Raw genomic sequence first — 7,780 nt, 5'->3', positions numbered from 1 at the left:
CGAATCGCTGCTTTAATTATTCTTATGGAAAAGGTTAATAATAAAAAAAGTAATAGCATTTTATGGTACAGTCATTCTAAGCACATAAAAATTCGTATTGAGTAGTTTGCATGATTTGAAGTTTATCCACGCCCTGAGTGGCTTAAACTTACCTTCCAGGAACTTACTTACCTGCATGCCTTGAGGACCCTGACCTGCCCATCGAATCGAATTGAACTCTTCTCCTTAATGAGAAAGTCAGATACGTGTCTCTCTTTGGTTTTTTGCAGCTTCAGCTTCAGACCGCACAGCACCAGCAAACTTTTGACTTTGACTCTTAACATATTTATGGGTTTTTGTATTGCCGCGTGCCGTGTGCCAAGTCAACCTCACAGATACTCGCAGCGCACATCCCAGAGATGGTTGAAAAACAAAAATAAGCGAAGGAAAATATATATATGTACATATATAAAGACGCCCATGGAGTGGAAAAAGGGAGGAGGGCCGCCGCCTTTTTGGCATTCATAAATTTGTAACTTCACTTGGCGTGACAATTGCAACACATTCGTGTGTACATTAGCCCGTCCTCCAGTCCGTCCAGATCGCAGTGCTTGGATATGTGGGGAAAATAGACGTTTCATTGTCGCCTGGCACTCGCCTCGACTTGGGATTGCAGTCGGAGTTGAAGTTGAAGTTGGACCCGACTCGGATCTGACTGGGCCTGATCTTCTGGGGATCTGGGATGTGGGGTCTTGGAGCCAGCGCCGCTTTTATTTATCGGGGCCAGTGCAGCGGCGTGTCCAAAGTGGAGGTCGCAGGAGCAGGAAAACGCAAAAGACGGAAAAGACGGAAAAGGGATCATCGATCGTCGCGCGTGTGGCGTTGCCCCGCAGCTGTGGGGATTTGTTTTTGGATTTAGTTTTGGTTGTGGTTTTGGCATTGGTATTGGTATTGGTATTGAAGCGCTTTTGGCCTGTCCATTATAATGTTGTAGCTTTCATTGTTGGCCCAGCCGGCGACGATAAGAGCCATGTCCACTGCTCCGCTCCTCCATGCTTACCAGATCGAGCTGACCGAGCCCTTTCATGTTCACAACATGTACCTTTAGCTAGTTTTACAAGATGTTTCCTGTCGTCGCAGCCGCATCGAATTGTTGTCAATATGCACTGCGAAAATATATGAAATTTCTTATATTATATAAAGAACATACATACTATGGATATACTATGGATATCATTCATTCAATAGATACGAATTTTCATGTAGTATTCTCATATTAAGCATACCTTCACTTAATATCACTTCACTTTTTCAACCAAGTTTATTTTATAAGCAGGCTTTAATGGTTAGTAATATATATAAATTATTTATATATTATATATTATATAAATAACCATTTGGCCATTTTGCTAAAATAGTATTCTAAATTTCTAAGTGCAAATGGGCATATTAAAATGTCATAAAAATTCAACAAAGGGTTAAATATTTCTTAATTTCAATTAAATATCAGAAATATATAGAATATAAAGATATAGTTATATCTAAATATTCATTTTCCGTGTTATTTCTTAATATAAAATGAGCATTTTTAGTAGTGTAGAATGAATACTCTTAAAATCGAGCAGAGACAAATCTCATAGCAGATACGGTGTTCCTCTTATTTTAGTAAAGATTTCGCCATTTCCATAACGTGGACATTCTTAATCATTGATTTAGACATACGAAAATTGATTAGATGCGAAGCACCATAGCAATAAGCGAAATATGAAATTGTTGCATGCTGGAATTTATAGAGCTCCCCGTGATAAATAACAATTTGCGGACCAAAATGAGAGTTGAGTTGATGATGAGCGCGCGACGAGGACACTTTTATGGCCAACTCCGTATGGTTCACCTCCGGTTCTTCCCCGGAGCTTTTCATCTGATTGCAATGGCAATGGCAATGGATGTCGAAAATCAGCGTTTCATAAATTCCAGCCGCAAATGGCCAAGCACTTGGTGGCGCAATTTATGCGCCTGTAATTGGCTTCCCTCCTTCTTGGACCAGAATAATAAAAAAAAAAAAAAAATGCAGCCCCATCCGTCGCCGGTTGGCGGAGCCAAAGTGAGACGACCTCAGTGCGTTATCAATAAATTCAAATTGACACTTCACACTCGATATGTCACACGATACTCGCCAGTCGACACTTTACGCCAAGAGTCCCCAATGAAGAACGCAAAACACGAATACCCAACTCAAAGGCACAGAAAAAGGAAAACTCTGCGACAGATATGGTAGGTAGGTATGTATATATATACATATGGCAGGATAGCAGATTGGATACATCCAACTGTCCTTTGGCAAAACAAAAGCAAAAGAAAAAGGAAGATATTCAATAAAAAAAATATATATATATGATTGCGATTGAACACTGCAGGTTCATGTAATCTCTTAGCCAGAACAAACTTATTAAATGAGTGCCAAAGCACCAAAAACCGGCCGATAACCGGACGCCATCGAGGGACAAAAAGATAAACGCGTATGATCATGTAAAAAAAAGTGCATTAACCGACCATCCTCGAATCGGGCGCCAGTGGAGAACCACCATGCCACATGCCACATTCCCCATGCCCCAATCCCCCTACCGCGAGATGGAAGCATCATTAAAACAATCTGCAGAGGAGCGCCGCCGTCAAATCAATGGAATCGGGTTAGGTTCTTCTTTATATACGTTCATATATATACATGTGTATATAGCATTTGGGTTGGAGGAGCGGTTCGCCGCCAGTGGTTGACAGGAAAAGGCAGCGCACCGATTGCCACTTATCGCCGGCCGGGCTGAGGTTGGGCATTTCCGGCTGCCCAATGCCCTGCAGAAAGAGAAAGCCGATGGCTTAATCATTTGAATTGGTATAGTAACGAAATTCGGGCTTATTAAGATTTTTTCCAATATTTAAAGTATTACTTTATCACTTTATATAACACATATCTTGTCTATCTTAAAAGGTAAGAGATGATAATAGCTGGTGATGATAATCATAAGCTCAAAGGAACTTATTACTTTCCTCTTATTACTTTGCACATTTAATTATTGCCAATCTTGGTATAAAATGTATAAAATACTTAAGCAACTACACATTTAATCAAATATATCTTTGAAATCCCTATAGTTATACCAACTCCTTGTTCGTAGCGCACTTTAGTGAAATGTACAGCCTACCCCGAGCAATTGCAAATGCCGGGTCCCCTGATAAAGTTCACATTAAGAGTCTCGTTTTACAAAATGTAAACATGTTAAGGGTTAATAAACATAAATAATCTACGCTTATTAACGGGGCAGCAAAAAAAGGGGGCAATGGAATGGGTTCGCCATACCAAGTTATCAGTGCTCGAGTGCATTTTGCAAAGGTGTTTGTCTGTTTTGATTGGAACAGCCTTTTTCGGACAGACTCAAGCGCTGCCGAGCGGCGACGACAGGGAGTGCAACCTGTACAGGACGACGCCGGGCGTCAAGCATCATGAAATATGTGTGTGCCAGCAGCACAGATAGCGCTGCCAAAGTGACTTAATTAGCCGGGGAAAGCCGAACGGATGGGGCCAACTTTATCGCCCTTTAATTAAGTTGCAGCCAATTTGTCAGACAATTAAAAGGGATTCTTTATTCTTTTATGCATTTCTCGCTTTTGTCCTAAGGATTTGCATAATTTGTGGCAGGTCGGGGGCGCAAAGTCCAAAAAAAATAATGCAAAACTGGTAGTCAGTCCAACATGCGGCAGCAGACGGCGCCACTTCGCATCACAACCGGACTTAATGGCAAAGCAACCAGCTACCGGCCAAGACTACCGACTAAGCCAAGTCAAAGCATTTAAACATCACCTTAGGCCTCATTAAAAACAAAATATTATGTAAATTTCATTAAATTACACACAAATCAATGATGGTGGCGTCTCTTTCACGTGGGGCAAGGAGTTAAGGCATGCCTTAGATCCATGGAGCAAGGAGCCAGTGCCAGTTTTAGTCAGCAGTCTAGCTGCTTGTTGAGCCAATGAGTATTCAAATGGACACTTGTCAAGCCATGCATGCGGCTACTAAATCATATTAAGACCAGACAAGGATTTCCAGACTGAAATTGGTGTAACATGTAAGCACTGGCCGGGGGAGGAGATTGTCCGCGGACGGGAGGTGGTATTTCGGATTGGGGCTTCTACTCATTTACTGTTGTGGTGGGGGGAGAATCCGCCAAAAAAGGGGGAGACTCTGCGCTACGCATGATGTTCAGTTGACACGCAAGGCGACACCAGTCCAAGGAGGAGGAGGAGGAGGAGGAGCAAGTGGCGCGGGCAGGGACGTTGGGAACATGGGGCGGCGGACGCAACAAGATCGCTTTGGAAAAATATATATTTTCATTTAATTAAGTTGGCTACTTTTCCGCGATTTTATTTCCATATGTCACTCGCTGTTTTATACTCTCGCAGTGGGTTTTTTTTTAATGTAACTGCTTTAATCTTTCGTTGGAATTTTTATTAAAATCTATTAATATCCATTGGGTATTACAATGAAAATGGCTTACCATTGATTTATTACATTTATGATTTAATTGTTGCATAAATTGATTTATATTTATCTGTGAGAATTTCTAAAATATTTTCAAATAATTACTTTGCAAGTTGTAAAATTATTAGATGGAAGGAATGTATAGGGCATTCTAATCTTCGTTTTACTTGCCTAGATTTTTTTCCTTCTTGTTTTCATTTTTCTGTGACAACGACTGGCGACGGGGAAATGTAAACATTTAAACTCCTGCTCCGCAATCCAACTGTCCGGCTATCCAACTGTCCAGTTGTCCGCTGTTCCAGGGGCGACGGACAGCTCTTGATGCTGACCTGACAATGCATCATCATCATCATCATCATCGCGGTTGCCCGAGGAGAGCGCGAGATCTCTTCCAGCTTAAACTGACGTGCCCCTGTCGCAACATGACGCAAAAACTCTGGCGGCTAAAACACAACCCGCTCATTAATCAACATGGAAATGGGTTGCTGGTCAACTGGTTATGCAATCTGCAATGGGTTTGGCCTGTTATGTCAATTTCATCCAGTCATAAGGTACGTTAAAAAAGCTCCTCCTTAATTTGAAATATGTACTTCATTACAATAAGTTTTATGACTTTTAAAATTACTTAATTTTTTCTAAATTAATGTATTATCATATTTTCTAGACTTTTTATGAGCTAGTCAATGCATTGTTCTAAGGAAAAACACCTAAGTTAATCTAACCATTTGAAAGCTATAAACTTATTATGGGGTTAATTATAATATTAACTTCTATACGAATACTTAAGTTATAGAAACACATACTTTCAAAATTCCAAAACTCTTTTCTCAGTCGTTTCAAAGTGGCCTCCGGAAGTCTGTGCCTCCTGCTGCACCTGAGTCTTTGAGTTGGCCACACTCGACTCCACTCCATCTCCACCTCCATCTCCACCCGCCAAATCTGCGACTCCATCTGGGGCTGGGGCTCCATCTCGGATCGGATCGGATCGGCTCGGCTTTGCTTTGCTTTGTCATTGCCGTTGGCTCGGATCTGATACGAGGCAGAAACATATGTTGGCCCCCAATCCGGCTGCTGCCCCTCTTGATTTTTGGGTGGGTATCCGTATCGTGGCGGCCAGCGCCATTTGAGATTAAGTAACATGTTTGCGGAGTCTGTGCGTCCGCGCAAAAGCACCGGCTCTAAACCATTTGGTTAGCCAATAAACGAAGGCTTATCTAAACAAAAAATCTTTAAATTGATCTAGCGAAACCTTTTAGCATATTTTGTGCGATTTGGCAGGCGATCAACGCACCGGCAGCACCATTACCATGGCCCAAACCCAAACGCAAACCATTGAAATGTACCAGCGACTCGATTGAGGTCCAGTTTTTCCGGGGCGTAAAAGAGTTGTTGTCTTAGCCGATGTCTTTCGCGTCTTTTTAGGCAAAAAAACAAAAAAACATACATAGTACCAACCGAGTCCCGATTCCCGAGAGTTGGCTCTGTAGGACCGTAAGCCGCCCCATTAAAAACTGCCTGGCCACAGTCATAAACATCTGAGCTATCAAATTACAGAACGATTTGTTAGATGCCGACGATGCAAAAAAAATAAAAAATAAAAGAAAACAATATCACAGAGCAGAAAACGCATCCAGAAAACCTCTTGGAAAAGCAGCGAAGAAAACAACGCAGTTGCTAATGGATTGCCTGGACTGTAGCGAGTTTGGGTTTGGGTTCGGGTTCTTCAGACTCTGACTTGGTTTCGCTGAACTCTAATAGCTCATAGCATGAGGTAAAGCTAGACGGAGTCTCTGCACTGAGAAAAATGCGAGCTTTCTTTTCTTATATTAGAAATATATATATATATATATAATATATATCATATATATAGATATACCTTTAGTTTATTGAAAATCATTGGTTGTAAGGCTAAAATAATCCAGAAAGCTTTAAAGATGCTATTCAATTTTGAAGATTAAGCTTTCTAATGGCAAAATATTCTACATAAAATAGCACTGTTGGATTTAATGTCGTTTTTAAAACTTAGTCGATGAATGAGCATAACCCTTTGATGGCATATCCCATAATTTTCCAGAACTACAACTTCAGATTGCATTTCTTTCAGTATCCGGAGGCTCGGAGGAGACGACGCAGCGTGTCGGCTTTGCGGGCCGATATCTTTGTTATAAATCTGTGAACCGAGTTCAACATGGTCCGGGGGATCCATGCTGGGTTTGTTGGTGTGGCCCACGAGGAGAGTTGGAGGCAGGAGGTCCGCATCTCGTAAAAAGCTCGTTTGTTGCCTTTTGGCACGCGCAGAGAGCATCTAAAGGTTAAGCTGGACAGCTTAACCTGACTCCACGGACTAGAAAAAGAAGCGGAAAGCTACCCCTATAGCCCCAAAGCCCCCAAGAACCCAGTGCCCAGTGCCCAGAACCAAGTTGAAAATGAAAACGCCATCATAAACGATTGATGGAAGCAATTTTACAACTTTATAACAGCAGCGTCCAACTTTTGACTGGCCGACCATAAATGTCTCGCCGAGCTGCCAAATGCCGTCCAATCTCCGGCAGCTGTCAACCCAAACTGAGATCTTTTTGGGGGCAAAGAGCCGAGCCTTGCGCCAACAAATGACATCATTTGCATGCTACCATGGAGCACCATGGATCACCAGAGTCTGAGTCCGGCTAAGAGCAGGTTAAGAAACAAAAAACTTCGGCTAGAGTGAGCCATTAACAGTGCTTTACAGCTGGGAGCTCCGTTTAATTGTTGTCCGCGTTCGGGGCCGAAAAATCAATAGTTGTCTGTTCCGCCTGCTGGGAGCGAAAGAGGCCCGCCTCGTAAATAAATTGTTTCCTAGCCTTTTTGGACGTCTTTTCCCAGTTTATGGCTTAGACAAAAGCGGCCGTTTGGAGCTTTCTGACTTTTATGGCTACTGCTGGTGCTCGGTCACTCAAAAAATCCATCCACTGCCAGTCAAAAGTCACAGCTCACGGTTGACTGACTGACTGGCGACTGGAGGGACCCAAAAGCTGGAGTGGAAGTACGAGTATCTCACATCAGCGTTTTCGAAGGGGAAATATCTATGAGATGCATTTCGAAATCCGAAAAAAGTCGGAAAAGTAGGGGAAAGTGCCCGAGAGAGAGAGAGAGCGCGCGATCAATGTGGGTGTGGGGAGTTTTCAAGCTGTCGTGGTGAAGAGCAACGATCGAGACATTGGCTGATCGCCACTTGAATTGGAATCCAATTCGAAACGGAGTTTGAATGGGTTTCTGGTTGGAAACTTA

The sequence above is a fragment of the Drosophila melanogaster genome, chromosome 3R (assembly GCF_000001215.4).
Source record: "Drosophila melanogaster chromosome 3R".
Lineage (NCBI taxonomy): Eukaryota > Metazoa > Arthropoda > Insecta > Diptera > Drosophilidae > Drosophila > Drosophila melanogaster.
Note: the sequence above shows the minus strand (reverse complement) of the source record.